We start from the raw sequence: 19464 nt of genomic DNA, 5'->3' as shown, positions 1-19464 counted from the left end.
AAGAAAAAAAGAAAAAAAGAGAATGCTACCAGTGAAAGTGGATATTGACAATGGATGGGGTATGGCTTTCAAGGGTCTAGGAGACCAGTTGTTAGTCATGGATGGATACAATTATTCATCAGAAAGGACTAAACAGAGTGCATCAGCCAAGAAAGCAGTAACATGGCAAATTCAATTGGTACCAGGTGGGTAAGTATTCAAGAGAACCCTATTGTAGCACAACCTACAGCTAGAGGCATCAAATACCTCTAGCTTAAGGGGGAGGGCTATATGATGCATGGTTTTTAGGACCCCTTCTGAAGATGCAATAAAGGCACAGTCAGTTGTTGGGGAGATGAGGATACTCTAGTCCAAGGGATCTCGAAAGAGAAGAAAAATCTACTTCACAAGCACCAAAGAGTAAAAAATGCCATGGACAGAAGATACGTGGGAATGAGCTCTTATGCATGCCTACAACCTATATCTTACAGAATAGCCCATTCTAGGTGTGAATTTCTAGTGAAATTTACACGAGGATGTTCGTATGGACTCACAGCACAGCATACTCCGTTTTCACTTTTTTACCGACAATAAATATTTTTTACCACGGTAAATATTTTTTACCTACAATAAATATTTTTCACCTACATGGTAAATACAAATCACTTTTTACCTATAGTAACTTTTTTTACCCATGGTAAATATTTTTTTACTGCACCATAAGTATTTGGTAGGTAACAGTTCACTGTTACTAGAAGCAGTGATTGGGCATCAACAATGCAGTTACAGGAGGAGAAAAAGGGAAAATCTTATGGTAAAGGTGAGTCAACAGGTATAAAGACTTTTGAGTTGAAAAGAGACATGCTGATTTTTTCAAAGAACACATGTCAAAAGAAGCCATGGTTGAGGATTTTTTGAGAATTTGATATTCAGGAGGACGCAGCAGGTCCCCCCCTGACATGTGCAGAACCTCCAGTTTCAACAACCACCTTACCTGCTCTTAAATGCTGGTCAAAGCCTTATCCCCATGTGTCACAATCAGAAAAATCAGCATTTACCCTCCCCTCTCACATCACTCTAGAGAATATCTTGATGGTGACATATCAGGTGACCTCAATCTGTTGACCACCCTAAGCAAAAAGTAACCCCAATCAGCGGATTTAAGCATGTTTATCCCTAATCCTAAACCCTCTCAGAAACCTATATAAGGAGGCCTTCTCTCACTCAAAACCAACACTTCACCAAGCAACGAAGCTATGACGACATTTGCTCACAGCGAGGAGCTATGGATGGAGCTCTACTCTCTCTCCCTCTCTCTCTCTCCCTCTAGTATGCTACATTACTAGCCCTAAAACCTAAATAAGGAGTCTTCTCTCATGCTCCATGGCCACCATCCTCGCCATCATTCTGTAAGGTATTGATGTGTTGCTAGTAGGATCATACCTACTTGTTGGGTTGATTGTTTTTTTGACAAGGGATTATGCCATCCTTGGCTTGCTTCTCTATATCCTTGTTATGTATGATCAGATGCCGTTGTATTGTTAAGCTGATGTCTTGTGTATATATATGCTACATAAGGTCCCTAAGTTTCGTTTCTATGTGTTTTGCCATATGTTTTGATGCCATCATAATGCCAAAAGTCTCACTTGCCTATGTGCACTATGTGTGAGGTCCCTAAACCTCTTAATTTAGGGTGGTGCCCCCTTTGTTTTGTTCTTTGCTTGTTTGCATGAGGCGTGGTTTGTGGAGTGTGCACGAGTACAGAGGCCACCCGATTGCACTGCTCTTTTTCCCGCTATCAGCGGTATATCTTACGGCACCGCAATGACAATAGTGTGTGTGTGTGTGTGTGTGTGTGTGTGTGTGTGTGTGTGTGTGTGTGTGTGTGTGTGTGTGTGTGTGTGTGTGTGTGTGTGTGTGTGTGTGTGTGTGTGTGTGTGTGTGTGTGTGTGTGTGTGTGTGTGAGAGAGAGAGAGAGAGAGAGAGGAGGCACCAACATGATGCGCGCGCGATGGTACTGGACTGTGTTAGCTCAGGTAGGTAGACAATTGGTTCCCAAAGTACTAATGCTTCAAACCTAAGCTTTGACATTCACTATTTTTGACCCCTTTCTAGTCTTAAGCAAAGCGGCCACAATTGAGTTTTTTTTTTTAAAGTCCACGATTCTCGGCCATTTTCAGCGAGCCGTGACTCCCATATGGATTATAGAGTCTCATTACAAAATGGAGAGCTTCTACTTAGTGAATATTTTCTTCAAAGCCTATTGCCTCCTTCTATTCAGTTTGAAGGCTTGCAAGCAGTCGTTCAAACAGGGAGCTCTGAGTCTAAGGTCAATGTGTTGCCTAGATGGGATCATGAAGATCAAAAGCATTACCTTCTTGACCATTCTCTGTCCTCAGCTTACCACATTCTTCATTCAGATGTCTATGTTTATGTGGCTGACAGTTTAGAAACAAATGAAGAAGTCGATGATTCTTCTATGTTCGCTACACCATGTAACAAAAGCTCTACTCCATCACATTTAAATGTTGATATTGATGAAGGTACAGACACAGTTGTTTTGGAGACAGTGGAACTAACCAGGTCACCAGGACCCTTTCAAGACACACAAGATGGGGTGGAGCATACAATGCAGGAGTATTCAAAGGATATATCCATCATTTCATGGATGAAAGACAAAGGTAAATCGTGCAGGTTGTCTAAACTTTTAGAGATTTGTGAAACTCCCAAAAAGGTTGACGAGCTCCCAAATTTTTATAATGGCAATGTTTGTTTCGAGCTTCCTCCAATTCACAACAATAAAAGGATGCTAGGTATGGAGCAGAAGTACGACGGTCACCTTTGGGCTCGTCCAGCATCGACCAACATGGCCATAGATTGCACTGTGCGTTTGAGTTATTGTCTTGGAAGCCTTCAATGTTGCAGAGTGACATGCCCTCTTTACCTTGGTGAAAGGAAATACAATGACGCCTTCTTTCATGGACATCTGGACAGACAAATCAGCATGGGCTATCCTACTAGCGAAGGTAAATCTAAAATAACCTGCCACTATTGTGACAGAACGGTCACTTGTTCAAATGTTTGCAAGTGTATGATCTATTATGTGATGCCAAAGGAAACAACAATAACACGTTTGGTGATCCATCTGGGAGTGCATGACCACAATGTAAAGCCAGGTACTAGAAGGGCAGCTCTTGAAAAATTGCGCAATCTTGTTAAGACAGTTTTAAAGATTGAGAAGGGGGGTCCTAGAAAAGTACAGATGTTAGTTGCTCGTTAAATGCTATTTCAATCATTGACTAAAGAAGATGATTTAGAAGCCAATGATGTAGAGCTTAACCATTTTCTTGAGGAAATGATGCCCCTTGTTGAAAATAGGGGATTCAAAAGTATTTTGTCAAATGAGAAAGCTAAATAGGGTCAGGTTGTTGGTGATGGATACGACAATATACTATTGCTACAGAAACGGTGTGTTTTTCCATTCTTTCATGGAAGTCGTTTTCCAGGCCAATGTGGACCTAACGACAAATGTTATGTATTCAAAATGTCCACAAAAGGACCTGCTTCTGGAGTTGAACTAGTCAATAGAATGAGGCGAGGAGGGATAGGAGAATTGAGTAGTGCTTGGGTGCACTTTGATCATACTCATTGAATTGAAGGATGGGCAACTATGTCCTGCTCGGTTTATGATCCTGGGTAAGTGAATTTATAAAAATATGTTAGATAGTATGTTTGATATAAGACACCTGTTATTACTTATTTGTTCTATGTGTACAGCATGCGAGCATTGCAAGTGATTGCAATATGTGAATGTAAAGAAGAAGACAAAGAAACACAAATCTTGTTTTGGAGAAATTTAAACACAGTTATGGAGAGGTGTGGGCATGAACCAACAGACTTTGTTGGATTTATGTCTGATGAAGCTGTGGCTAATTGGCTGGCAATACGAGTTGTATACAATGGTGGATGGCATAATGTAATGGAGGGAAGGGAGCGCTCGTGTCTTTTCCATTGGGAGCAGAGTCTACACAAACATACAAAAAAACATGTCGCTACAGATAGACAAATGCATCACATTGAAATGTGTGAAGCATGGCGCTTAGCAAAGACTACAAATGAGGCCTCTCGTATAGCCTCCACAATACGAGAATGGTGGGTGAAATATGTGATAGGGGATAATAAAAAGGCTTTAGAGAGATGGTTTAATTGGTGGGAGCAACGGATTGCCATTGGGGAAGCGCTGGGACAATGGTATATCAATCATTTTTTTGGTTCTTATTAAATACTTGAAAACAGAGATTTACATTTATATGGTTTTAATTGTTTTGTATTTATAGGTCAGTAATAGTCCATGGGAGAGAGCTCAAATTCCAAGTATAAACTTGTCAGAGAGCATCCATGCTAGTTGGCTGGCAGGTGAAGGTGGTAAACGTAAAATCTCACTTTATGATGCATGTGTTAGTGATGTTTTGAATGCATATATTCAATGTGAAAAAATATTGGGATACACCACAGGCACAAACATCGGAACGGGCCCTTCCATAGAAGCAATGATGGCCACTTCCAAATGCAGAGAATCTCCAAATCCAACTCATTTCACTAGTACATTAAAAGGCTTGGTTGCTGGTAGTCCTTTGTATGAGGAGCCTGTGATGGAAGGTGACAAAGAGACAGTACAACGGAAGAAGAAAACATGTGCAGTCGGTACAAGCTCACATAAACCCGGATATGTAATGGAAGCAAGACAGCGAAAAACCACAGGGAGACAACGGAGTATACATTTTGATAGAGAGGGTAATGAAGAAGGAGATAGCATTCCAGTGTAGCCTGGGGAGAATTCAGCAAGGTGTATTCAAGAGGTCCAAGTTGCCCGCGAAGAGTGGGCTTTACGAAGAATGCCAGCCAATTGCATGAGGAAATGTTTTGGAATGGTAGGGAAGAAAAGTTGTGGTAACAAATTACAAAGCCGTAATGTGGGAATGGTTGCTCCTTGTTTTTGGTCTGAGAGAACTTTTAAAGACAAGACAATTGCACAGTGGATATGGTTCTGCAATTATGAAGTAGGCCACACACAAAAAGTATAGAGGCAAGTTAAATTCTCACCTGTCGTTCCTACTTTCAGGCAAGTGGATATTGGAACCAATTTGTCAAAGGAAGAGAGTGACAGCTTGGTACAAAGTGGATTTCAATTTGCAGATTTTGCAACACCACTATGACGCATGAACAATACAAATGCTATTCTTACACAAGGAGGCTCCAGTAGTAGCAGGAAGCGTAAGTGGAGACATGGTATTTCCAAAGAAGCGCAAAAGAGATTGGAGTTAGCTGCAAGCATGGTTGCAACGTTCTTGGATGAGAAATTAGAAAGTGAACAACACATAGTTTTTCGAATATTGACAGAGAGTTGTTATGATGTACACATTAAGGTAGAACCTAGTTGCACCTGTCTCGATTTTCAAAAGAGAGAATCTACACATAAAGCGTTTTTGGCATGTAAGCACATGTACTATGTGTATGTGCATATTCTAGGGCTTCAACCAAAAGAGCACATGGTCATTCATCAGCCTGCACTAACTTCCACAGACCTTGCATTTGTATTAGGGCAAACCCGCAAGATAAAGCATGTGGTGTAGTGAGCCTAAATCTTAGAGATTGTCCTGTAGAGGTATGCATTGAAGTAGATTTCTCTTTTGTATTAGATGTGGAGTACCTTTTCTAGACATATGAGACTTTATTTTAATTCCTTTTAGTAAGAGAAGCATGCTTTGTGGTATCTATCTAGACAATTGTACAAGCTCAAAATTAGGGACTTTGGAATCTTGTACATGTTTTTGGTGTGTATCGTTAAAAGAGACTCAAAATCTTAAGCCAATTATTTGTGAGATTATAGATCTTTTTTGTCGTGTATAATATTCTGATGTCTTTGTTTTGGATTAATTTTTTGTGTCGTTAGAAAAGCCTTTAAATCCAACATCAAAAAGCTCGCAAAATTGGGTTTGATTGCAAAAGCTCGAAATTGAAAGCTCGCAAATAAAACGCACTCAACAAATGTAAGATATTAATGTGAAATACTAACCATGCCGGCGCGAGAAGTGAGAATGTCCATAAGGGCATGTAAGCCCTTTCTTCCCACATACTCAAGCTCGTGTTAGAATTTAAAAGTACAATTATCCATAATCACCAAACCTAAAGGTCAATGCAAAAACACTTACAAAATCGGCCTCAAATGATGTACACCCGTCGCTCCCCAAGTGGTGCGAGCTCCCTGCCTCTACTCGTGCTTTGGCTGCCTCCTTTTGTTGCTTCCACTTGTCATGATCCTCGTGCACTGCTCGCTTTGCATTCTTCCAATCTTCTCTGGCCAACCAATCTAGCTTGTTCCACCCATGCTTTATTACTTTTTGCAGTATTCGTGCTAATCAATTGGTTGTGCAACCATCTTAAGCTCATGAATGTTGGTAGGCTATCAAGATCCTCTAGATAATGCTTTGGTGGTTGTCTTCCCTGTCTCCACTCGATTCGTGCCCTTTGTCGCTCTTGATTTGCATCCTTGTATTGTGAATCCACTTTTGCATCACTAGATTGTGAAGCATACAAAATTGACTGATTTTAGCCTCTAGATCTTCAGTCTTTTTTTTCTCAACACCGAGATTGCACATGACCATCCCAGATATGCGCTCATCATCTCTGGTTCTCCATAGCGTGTCTCGAGCTTTATCAAATCCATCTAGCTACTCTCCAGTGTAGACTAGGGACTCTGATACCAGCCAGCCTTCTACCCCTGCCATCTAACGCACATATCCCTTGAGCGTTTTCATGGAACATTCTAAAAAGAACATCCATCTGGAATGCACTGTGCCAGCTATTTCCACCTCATCAACTATGTGAACAAGAAGATGCACTTGAATGGTTAGTATGGTAGTAGCAAAATGTTTCTCAAACATGCATACAACCTCCACAGCATTTAGTTTGGCGGATAGTATGGAATCTACATGAATCTCCTTTTGTGAGATCCATTGCACCAACTTCGTAAGTTTGTAGATTGTGGTATGGACATCAGTAGACAAACATCCCTCAATGGCCATTGGTAAAATAAACTGCAAAACACGTATAGCAATGATATTAGAATCCAAACACGAATATGTTACACAATTTCCAATATGATATATTCCACTTCAAACATACCTGACACATTTTATGCCAATCGTGTGACTTCAAACCGGTAATCTTCCCGTATTTAGTGAAACATGTTCGGAGCGAGTGCATTATGCCAGTGGATGTTCACACGGATCAAATGATCTCTTTTACTTTGCGTTCTTGGCCTGCTGTCAAAATCCATGGCTCTTTAGGGAGTTTTATCGATCCATTGGGTGTTGTTTGTAGCCAATATTGCTCCATACGATCCACATTCTAAGGTCAATTCTGGCTCCAAACTATCCTTCTTGCCAATGAGACGATCCCACAACAAATTACCCACATTCTTGAATATGTGCATTGGATCGAGCAAGTGATTGATCATGAGTCTGGGCCAATATGGTAGCTTGTACCATAAAGACATTGGTCCACATTCTTGAATATGTGCATTCTTGAATTTTTGATCAGAGGCATTCTAATGTGGACCAATGCATGACCATCCCGCACTAACAAATTACCCACATTCTTGAATATGTCCACATTAGAATGCCTCTGATCAAAGCATTGCATCGACCTGTGTGTCGGATCATATCCATCACTTCTATGCCAATCCACAATTGTTGTAGCTCTTCCAATAATGGAGGAAGATACACATCATATTCTTCACTTTATACCGCACATGCACAATGAAGCTTAGAAACAGGTGCCACTTCTTGGTAGTCAACCCGGGGGAATGTTGTAGTTGACGATGACAACTAGCCATACACACTGTAAGATGTTGACCTTTGACCAAATGGATTTACGCCATCCATGGCCAGGGTGATACGCAAATTTTGAGCTTCCCTGGCAAAATCTGGCCATGTGTTATCTAAATCTCTCCAGGCTGCGCAATCTGCAGGAATCCACAGCACACCATCCGAATATCTATTCTCCTCATGCCATGATGCTAGAGAGGCCATGGACTTACATTCTAAGAAATGCTTGATGCAAGGCAGCAGAGGAAAGTGTTGCAAAACCTTTTGTGGAATTTTTAATCCGTGGAGATCTACTCGATATCTCTCGGAATCACATTTTGAACACTTATCCATGTCTATATAATCTATCCTCAAGTTTTGCAAGATCTTTCTTGCTTCCTCTTTGGAATCTAGCATCACATTATCAACTGGCAGTATGTGCTCTTTTGAGCAATCTACACAGTGGAAAAAATACAAGATGCTTGTGTAAGTAATCTATCGGATCATTATACATCTATAGTTGTTTATTGAAGTAAACACATTGTAATAGATCACTTGAAAAACGTTGTGATACTAGTGTCACTCCATTCAAAATTTGCCTACATGTTGAGAAGAACCAAGAGCGCCTTCAATCTAGACACACGTGCTCCACCATACAATGGCGTATCGGATTCACTTTGCATGTCATCATAGATAAGCCTTTCTGAATCCATGATCGTCTCGATCATTTCATTGATCTCGGGCTCAAACATAACCTCATTGGGCCGGTGGTCTCCATGATCACCCTTCGAGCTGTAAGAGGCTGCATCTTGTGGCTTCACATATATTGCTTGACCAAAGCCCCTGTGAACACGTCTATTGGGTTGCAAGATTGCTACCTGTTGGCCAGCCTTAGAGTCTGAGGATTTGTAATTGGCAATAACTTGATCTAAAATAGATGGGTCAAACTCGCCAAATTCACGAATGTGTTGCAAATAAATGCATCTTGTCCGTCGCACATCATGTTTGCATTCATTACAAGGATATAAGATCCTTGTTGAGAAATAGGTGTTTCGGTTGGACGTCCCCATATCGTCATCACTACTCATAATGAATGTAAAAACTTTAAAACACCTGGACATAAATTTAATCTTCTATTGGCATCCTCTCTCTCTCTCTCTCTCTCTCTCTCTCTCTCTCTCTCTCTCTCTCTCTCTCAGATCACACTATAAACTAACTCACATCCTCTATTCATGTCCAATCCCGCACACCTCGGTCTAGAGGTGCACGGAGATAAAAAACCACCGGGTTATAATCTCGTCTTTATTGATCAATGCCTATATTTGTGGGTGCAATAAATCTACACACCCACGTCTATATGACAATACATGTAGTGGACAAAGCCCCTTTGCCTCTTCTTTAGCTGTAGCAATTCAAAGCAACTTAACATCTCTTCACAAAAGCTCCTTTACACTTGTTCAAGGGACATGCCCTAAAAGCTCTAATAGATAAGTACATGTAGCATGTATATGATTACACCAAGTGGCCGCATCCGTGGAGAGGAAGAGAGAGATCACCATTGGCCTAACTCTAAATTTAAATCGTAATCCTCAAGGTAAACTAGATCTAACCGTAAATCTAACTTAGATCTAACCTAATTTTAAATCTAACATAGATCTTATCTTAAATCTAACCTAAATCTAAATTTAACATAAACCTAAATCTAATATAATCTTAAGTCTAACCTAACCTTAAATCTTACCCTAATCTTAAATATAACACAAACCTAAATCTAATCTAATCTTAGATCTAACCTAAACCTAAACGTAATCTAACCTAAATCAAATTTAAATGTAATCTTACTTAAATGTTAACCTAATCTTAAATCTAACATAAAACTAAATCTACTTACCTAATCTTAAATATAACACAAACCTAAATCTAATCTAATCTTAAATCTAACTTAAATCAAATTTAAATGTAATCTAACTTAAATCTTAACTTAATCTTAAATTTAACATAAACCTAAATCAAATCTAATCTTAAATCTAACATAATCTTAAGTCTAAACCTAATCTTAAATGTAACCTAACCCTAAATCTTAATTTAACATTTCATTTCATATTTTCTCTACTCTTTTTTATTTATCTCTCTCTCTCTCTCTCTCTCTCTCTCTCTCTTTCTTTCAATGTGTGTGAGTATGTATTCTTTGTTTATGCATGTGTGACATTCAATGTCTGTGTGTGTGTGTGTTGTTTGTTTATGCATGTGTGTACATTCTCTCTCTCTCTCTCTCTCTCTCTCTCTCTCTCTCTCTCTCTCACACACACACACACACACACACACACGAGGAGAGGAAGGAGAGCAGGTATGCTCCTTCCCTCTCCTCCCTCTCATTGTGTGTGTGTGTGTGTGTGTGAGAGAGAGAGAGAGGGGAAGAGAGAAAGAGGGGAAGGGAACATGAGAGGGAGGAGAGGGAAGGAGCATACCTGCTCTCCTTCCTCTCCTCGTGTGTGTGTGTGTGTGTGTGTGTGTGTGTGTGTTGGAGGGACCGGGGGGGGGGGGGGAGAGAGAGAGAGAGAGAGAGAGAGAGAGAGAGAGAGAGAGAGACAGAGAGAGGCGGGCGTATACCTGTTTTTCTAGAGCGTCGAAACTCAGATATGAGATTTGAGTTTTTGGCGCTCGCGGATTATTTTTTTATCCCTGTCGACATCGCTATGAGCGTCACTGTTTAAAAAATAGTATAGCAACGATCATAGTGACGCCATGGATTTACACATTTGAGCGTCGCACTGCTAGCGTTGCTAATATGCAGAACCTCTTGTAGTTATTGTGAAACTATTCTAGAGACTATCTCTTTGGACAAAAGGGATCTTTACCTATACCTTTAATAATAAAAGAGCCTGCCTTAAATGAGATTCTCTAATGAAAAAAATACATTGCTTTCTACTACCGAAGTGATTTCTTTCAAAAACTAGAATGCTTATGTACTATTGTAGACGAGTTAAGCAAACAATAAATAGTTGGAGTTAGAAAATAAATAGTTGGAGTGATAAAATAAATAGCTGGACACATTAAAGTTTGGTCAAGGCTACATTCACTCTCCACATGTGGAGTACGGACACCAATCTAGGAAAAGAGAGTATCATAAATATCACATTTTAATTTAATGAATGTTGTTGAGTTTGGGCTATTGAATTTCTTGAATATAGATTGCAAGAATCCATGAGAAATCTAGATTTTTGAAGCTTGATACAAACATAGATACCAAACAATATTTTGGTTCTCTTGCTAAAAAATTGGGAATTCCTATGAGAACTCTAGCAGAGACCTCTAAATGAGGAAACTATGCTAAGAAGGAACACTAGTATCCCAAGAGAAGAGGAAGAAATCCTTCACAAAGGAAAATGCAAATCAATGGAGAAAAATAATTATCTTATAATCATAGGAATTTATTAATGGGCTAGCAGAATTGTCTCTAATACATGCACAATTGGATTTTGACTTGTTGATGGATAACCCACGAGAGGAAACTTTGAGGGTGGATTTACGCGGTTCTATATGTAAAGAAGGAGATTTTGAAAAGTGAAGAGATGAGACTATCCTCTCTTCACATGCAACTGGATCCTTGGAGAGACTAAGAAGAAATCCAAGTAGGATTGAAAATTCAAGGAGAATTAGATCTTTCATCCATTGTAATCAAGGTAAAGAAAAGTTCATTCCTTACCATGGAATTCATCACAACTTTGTGTCTTGAAGAGCCTCCATGCATCTCCTGTGACAAGAGTTGCAGAGATCGGGCAGCCTTCAGGGTAGTCTTTTGATGTTGAGTAGTTTGTCCCTCTCTCCCATGACTCCACACTCCAAGTGTTATCTTGGAATGTGAAGGGCTTAAGAATGAGAGAGAAGCAAGAAAAGTTTTAGCAATTCATGAAGAGGAGAAAGATATGAACTATTGTTGTCTACAAGAACACCACTTTGATGCCATAGTTCCAAGAAAGCAAAACACTTGCTTAATTTATTTTCTTTTATGACTTTGCTCTTGATGGCTTTACTGGAATGATGACAAATGTCCACAGGGATCTGGAGACAAAAGTTGTTTTTAAACACTCGTTAGGGACAACTCTTGGTGTGTCTATTAGGATACGTAATAATTTGCTAACGATTGTCAACATCTACGTTCCTAATGATTCCAAAGGCAAGATGATACTATGTAATGATATCTCACAATTACAAATAGATCCTGGGGGGGTCACGTAATAATTATGTGACTATCACATCGGTGCAGAAGGAATTATTAATTTTCATTTTGTCTTACATTTTCCAATACAAAAAGGTACCGTGAAATGGAATTGGAGATAAAATTACAAATTGACTAGAAAAAGGGTGTAATTTATTTGTCAAAAATTCATAGTAGATAAGGAGTTTTAGAAATAGTTTTTGAATGCACATGATAAACAAAATTTATACGTAGTTACCCCCTAAGAAATAGAGGGGGAGTTCTACATGGTGGGAGACTTTAATATGGTCTATTTCAAACAAGATACATAGGGCCCTTCAAACATACTAATTGGTAAATAGGCTCTGGATGATACATGGAAGACTAGCCCATGGAGGGATGACATGGGTTTCACTTACCACACAGTCTTCAATCCTCTCATTATGCTTCCAAACTAAACATGCTCTATTTCTCTCACAACAGGGATTGGGTGCCTTCTTCACTGTCAATATTGCAAGTTTTTGTGAATGAAAGTCCCTAAGATCTTTTTCCTCTTCTTAGAACCTTGGGATTTACTTCGAAAGAATTACATCAAGTTTAGGGTGCCAAGAAACTACTTATCACCTACCCAAAGATGCTTATTTTAAGACTTGGTTTTCTTGAGATGCGGAAGCGCTAAGCCATGAAAGGTCATACTCATGGAAAAGATTTAGTAAAATAATTCAAACTACAATCCAAAGAGTTGGGACAATGCTAAAAAAGGCCAACAAGCAAGCAATCTCAGTCTTCAAATCCAGATTTGAGGAGCTAAGCCAAAAGAAAATGCAAGGTAAAAATGCAAGGCAAGGCCTCTGACCAAGAACACGTGGAATGGTTGAAGATCAAGCAGACCTTACATGAAAGGGAAGTGGAGAAGACTGATCCTTGGGCTAAAAGCCAAGGAGAGGAGCATTTAGAGTGAGGAGGCCAAAACACGTTGCTCATAATTGTCAAGGTAAGAAAATAATAGGCTATCATCTCTTTCTTGATCGACAACCAAGGAGTTTAAACCAACAACCCTAATCAAATGGACAAAGTGATCTTAAGTCACCTCAAACAAATTATTGGAAAGGAGGAACCTCCCTCTCCATGATCAAAGAGGTCAGGGATAAGGTTTTTACAGCCACCCTAACATTACTAGACTCTAATCGAGAAATTTACTTGGGAAGGCCTTTTACCTTGGATGACACTCAAAAAACTGGGCAAAGAAAAGTCTCCAGAGTGGAATGGAATCACAAACAAGTTTTGTCAAGAGTTCTGTGAATTTTTGGGCCGCATTTACCAAAGGTACACTTGAATGAGGTTGAAGAAACGGATAAGTAAACTCATCCCCAAGCAATTAGCCCCTCTCCACTCAAACATTGGAGAATAATCACAGTGATGATACCAGTGATGTACAAGGTATTGGCTAAACTTCTTGTTGAAAGAATGGTTCCTATGTTAGTTGATGTTATCTCTCCCCACCAACATGGATTTATTAAAGGATGATCAATATATGATAACATCCTAGAAGCCATAGTAGGTATGGAATATGTAAAGTTCAAGAAACAATAATGTGTCTTATTGGAAGTGGACCTTGATAAGGCATATGATAGAGTAACCTAGTCATTTGTGCAAGAAACATTGCAGACCTTGAAGTTCAGTCCACAAATTTGTCAAGCGGTAACTATTTTTGGTGAGGGGAGCTCGGCCTCAAAACTACTCTTCAATTCAAGAATAGTTGCTGCTTTGATGTTAAGAGATCCGTTCGTCAAGGATGCCCCTTAGCAGTGCTTTGTTTTGTAGCTTGCACCCTCACCCACCCTCTAATTGCTATGTTGGAGGAGTGTTGGAGCAAGAACGACAAGAGGAGAGATTAAAGGGGTAAGGAAGACCGCGCATTCATCCAACTAGTGTGTGCCCTAAGATTGGTAAATAGAGTGAAATTTGGCGTTTGGCGAGTGCATTTCACCATTGAGGAAGACTCTTCAGGAAACTTGCGGCCAGAGTTCATGCTTCATAGACTCACATTTGGTGAATTTTTCCCTCATTTGCGTCTTATTAATAGTCTTCCTTTCGCTTTCTTCAAAGGAGATAGGGAGCTATTCAGCGCTTGTCTTAATAAAGAGAGCATAGAGAAGATTGCAAATTTGTATAAATTCTCATCCTTCTCTACTTTCTATGACACTTTGTTCATAGAGACATTGTAAATCTCTTTATGCTTATGAATTATTTAACCATAATCCTGAGTTTTTGTCCAGGAATTTTGTAGCACAAGTGGAGTCTTTAAATCTTGCAAACTTGATTGGACTTGATGAGGATGTTCTTTATGAAATTGTGAGAAGGTTGCCTCACTCCGACTGTGTGGAACTCGAAGGAAAGGAGCTCCTAGTCAATTGCTACTTTCTCACGGCCTTCGACGAGCATGAAGATCTAGTTTTTATACAAACCGCTTGTGCGTTGGGAATTGTAGAGCAAGTGCAATTTATCACTTGGGACGGGGTTGCTCTTTTGGATCCAGAAAATGAAGTTCTAGAGATTTCTGTTTATCGCCTTAGCTTTGAAGAATTTCAATGGGGTAAATGGACGGTTGTTGCTAAACCAAATGCTTGGGGTGGTTTAGCCATTCTTGACCCTGTCACTCATGGTCTAGCATTATGCACAATTTTCAACAACAAGGGCTTTGGTACCTTGGATTCTTGAGATTATTTGAAAGAGGATTGGCAATCCGTGGAGCATCTACAACTATGGAGTAATCTCTCACTCTAGTAGGAGATCCTCATTGCCAAATTTCTAGGAAAAGTCTCTCTCTCTCTCTCTCTCTCTCTCTCTCTCTCTCTCTCTCTCTCTCTCTTCCTCTCTCAATGTGTGTGAGTATGCATTCTTTGTTTATTCATATGTAACATTCAATGTGTGTGTGTGTGTGTGTGTGTGTGTGTGTGTGTGTGTGTTGTTTGTTTATGCATGTGTGTCACATCTCATCTAGGATTGGTCCCTCCTAGAATGATAGATTTTGCAAGACATTCAGGGATGAAATTTAAGGCTGTGTAGCGCATGTTAAGATTTTTCCTTTGTGTATGTGTGTGTGTGTGTGTGTGTGTGTGTGTGTGTGTGTGTGTGTGTGTGTGTGTGTGTGTGTGTGTGTTGGGGAGGGGAGAGAGAGAGAAGAAAAAGTGTTGGTATGCACATCTAACTCTTTGATTCTCTCTCTCTCTCTCTCTCTCTCTCTCTCTCTCTCTCTCTCTCTCTCTCTCTCTCTCTTTGGGAAAGATTCTATATTATATTTACATGAGCATTTTACAATTTAGCATACTTCCTCATCAAACTGGGAGTTTGTTGAGGATATGCAATACTCTATCTCTGAGGTCTTTATCTTTCAACACCATGGTGTCTTCTAGCATCATGTCTCTGATGACTCTCTCTCTCTCTCTCTCTCTCTCTCTCTCTCTCTCTCTCTCTCTCTCTCTCTCTCTCTCTCTCTCTCTCTCTCTCTCTCTCTCTCTCTCTCTCTCTCTCTCTCTCTCTCTCTCTCTCTCTCTCTCTCTCTCTCTCTCTCTCGGCTCCTACTCGAGCCGTAAACCCTCTACACAGCAAACCCTGCAGAGTCGCCTCGCTAGGTGCAAGGGCGGCACCTAGCCATCCATGGCTACCTCACAAGCCCCACCCTCCCCGTTGAGGAAACCCTGCAGTTTGTAGCAGTTGACCTACTCACGCACAACACAGGGGCTCATACTCGAGCACGTATCTGTGGCACCGGATCTATCGGGCGTGCACCTCGTAGACCTGCTCACGACCAAGCAGCTCATACCCAAGTGATCCCGAGTCCGTCTCTGTCGAATGCAGCACACCAAACAATCCCGCCTGCAAATCTTGAGCCCATCTCTGTGGGATGCAGCACGTTTTAGGCTTCGAGCAGTGCCCTGCTTGACATCAGTTCCCACTCACTCTTGAGCCCAACTCTATCCACTTATACATGTGCCTAAAAATCTTCACTGTCTAGCTCTTAGGCTTTGGACAGTGCATTGCTTGACAGCAGTTCCCACTCTTGAGCCCATCTCTATCGACTTATACACCTGCAAGTCTTACTCGGCAGCAGCAAGCCAATCGACTCCCGAGTCCGAATGATGGCCAAAACCAACAATGTCAAGAACATTGGTGGTGCACCCTCAACACCAAGAAAGACCAGATCGTTTGTGGTGACCCCCAAGATAGACCCGCTCAACCACCTCCAAGCCCAAGTCAAGGAGCTGAAGAACGAAAATGAGGAACTCAAAATGCATCTGGCTGCCCTCAAAGCGTGCCTCTAATTGCTTGAATCTCAGAAGGTAGCGGACACTCACCTCATCCTAGCAAAGGCCAAAGAAGCAGAGCACACATTCACTCAGAAGGGTGTCTTCATTAGCCACCCAAATTCAAGCAAATGTTGCTACCATCCCCTTCAAAGTGGAGGAGTGCCTACAAGAACGTCGTCGTAGGGAAGTCCTTGCTTTGACTCTATGCATTGGTGGCTTACCCTCCACTTGGTGGGAGGAGACTGACCATTTTCCTACTACCTTAGCCAAGCTCAATAATGCTATCCAACCAGTCAAGTTTGACATTCCCACCATCGATTTTGTCGATCGGGATCCCCGCACCAACCAAGGGAGCTTTGTTTTCAAGACCAAAGAGGACCACACGGCACTCTTGAAGCAAACGCATCTTCTCAAGGGCACAATCATATGGATTAGCGAGGCTCTAACCCCCTCCCAGCTCAAGATAAAGAAGCAAGAGCTGCAGAAGGTACGAGATGCACGGGCTGCAGGTATGTATGCTATCTATCGTGGTGGTAGAGCCATAATCAAGGAGTTTTGCACACAAAAACCCACCCAACATTCAACTCCTCCCCCTTAACCATCCCTATCCCGCCAAGCAACATTTGTTGCAATTTTGTTGTATCAACCCCCCCTCTCTCCCCCCCCACAACACACACACACACACACACATCTACATGGGTTATTGCAGCCATTCTATCGGGCTTAGATAGAGGACCCTCTATTGTACACGTTTTATTGGTCCCATAGGTCATATTTGACCTCCGAGGACGATAATGGAATCTCTCTCTCTCTCTCTCTCTCTCTCTCTCTCTCTCTCTCTCTCTCTCTCTCAGCCTAGGAAGGCATACATGGTGACTCTCTCTGTCTATCTATCTAGCTATCTCTCTCTCTTCTCTCTCTTCTCTCTCTCTCTCTCAGCCTAGGAAGGCATACATGGTGACTCTCTCTGTCTTTCTTGCCATGGGTGCACAACACAATGCTTGATTGCCTTTAGTAGGTGTTGAAGAAGCTTGTTCCCTAATCACTCTAAGGTTGAAGGGTGTTGAGGGTTGGTTGAAGTTCTATTGAGAGATGCAATTGAAAATCCGGCATATTAAGAGATGTTGGAGAATGTAAGCAAGGATGGACATATGTAGGGAAGCAATGGTGATGGAAACCAATAAGGGAGTGCATAGGCGGGAGAACTTAGTTGAGAAAATTCAGGTTGGGGAGGGAAAACCCTCAAGTAATTGGGGTGATAATCTTGTTAATAATGTCTATTTTTTCTAAAGTAGAGAGAGTAGGAGGAGAATCCAATGAGCACATGAAGCTTCAAAACACATAGCTTTGTTGGAATTCTTGCATAAGCATCGAAGTAGTTGTTGTTATGATGAATGAGCTAATTTCAAATACATTGATGGTGAGACAAGGCATCCTATGTTGTGGATATCTAGCCTCAGAATGGTTCAACCTCCTTTGTAGTCTTTTCCATCTATGCACAATGACAAGCCACATTACTATCATAAGTCAATTTTCTTGCACCTAATTTCCTTCTCAAATCTACATGGTCCACAATTACTTCTAGGTGCCTTATTCCCTACTTGTATCCTTCTTGCACCCAAAGTCTTCACAGAGGCTATGCCAAAAACTTTGCTTAAAACCACTGTTGTCACCATCATCGTGACTTGCACTCCAATTCGGCAGCTTAGGGTATCAACAAATTTTTCCTTTCCTTTTTTTAATATATTTGAAGAGTTAGCAGGACTCACTCTTTCATGCAACCTACCACTCATGGATTCTCACCATAACCTACACTAGGTGACCCTTGCGAGCCACTCAAAACATATGCCTACACCTTGTATTTTTTGCAGTCACATTCTCTCTTATATCAGCCCCTAAATCATTCTTACATTAGCATACAAACTTGACATTTCATTAAAAGTGACATCTTTTATCACCTTCACTTTACATGTGATAGGATTGTAACACTTATATCCTTTTTTCTCAAGAGAATAACCAATGAGTACACATTTTTTAGCCTTTGGGCCATGCTTGCTTCTCAATTTATCTAGCACATGCACATAATAAATACAATTAAAAACTTTGAAATCTGATACATCATGTTTTTCACCACAAAACTTCTCTTCAAGTTTCATATCATGTACCACAACTATAAGGGTTGCATTCATAATGTGAACACCTATAGCAATAGCCTCAGTCCAATAATAGTGAGGCACGTCCTTCTTAGTAATAATGTCTCTAGAAACTTCATCTATGCTCCCATTATTTTGCTCTAGATCACTGTTTTGCTACGGAGAATACTTGCATGAAAACCATCTCTAAATTCTATTCTTTTTCAAAAAAATGTTGAAATCGTTTATGTTATATTCTCCCCCTTCATCTGACCTCGGGCACTTTACATGTTTCCTAGTCTTTTTTTCGACCATAGCCTTGAAATTTTAATTAAAAGTGCCTAAACACCTCACTTTTTTTCTTCATGAAATACACTCATATCTTCCTTGTATGGTCGTGAATGGATATCATAATGTACTTGCATCCACCCATAGATGTAGTCTTTTGTGCGAGATCCCATACATATGTTCGTACTAATTCCAATAACATGCTTCTTACATGATTTCCAAATGTACAAGCTTCACAATTGTTTTTCATTTAAACAACCTTACATGATGGAAAACTTGTAACCATATCCTCAGTATTCATTGCCTTCCGCTGTTGTAGATTCACGTGACCAATTTGCTTGTGCTAGATTTCTATATTTACAAAGGGTCTTACACCTTGAGCAAACATGACTTCTCTCTTCCATAATCAACTAGGACACTAAATCTATAAATGTGGGAAGGTTCTCTCAAAGATGGATACTAGTCTTACACTATTTTTATTATGGACCTTATACACATATTTTCACCATATCATTATCATCAATTGTAAAAACGAATGATGCAAAGGTCTCGCATATGTTCAAATAATACTCATTGATAAACATTGCCAAGATTTTCTTTTGCATTGTATTTATCCTCGTCTTCAATTGAGCTTCCTTGCTTTTGTGTTGGTCACATCCCGAACGAGAGCAGGGTGTCCCAATCCTTGC

This window comes from Adiantum capillus-veneris, chromosome 29 (genome assembly GCF_014529385.1).
Source record: "Adiantum capillus-veneris isolate H3 chromosome 29, ASM1452938v2, whole genome shotgun sequence".
Classification (NCBI taxonomy): domain Eukaryota; kingdom Viridiplantae; phylum Streptophyta; class Polypodiopsida; order Polypodiales; family Pteridaceae; genus Adiantum; species Adiantum capillus-veneris.
The sequence above is the reverse complement of the archived record's forward strand: the minus strand, read 5'-3'. Positions refer to the sequence as shown.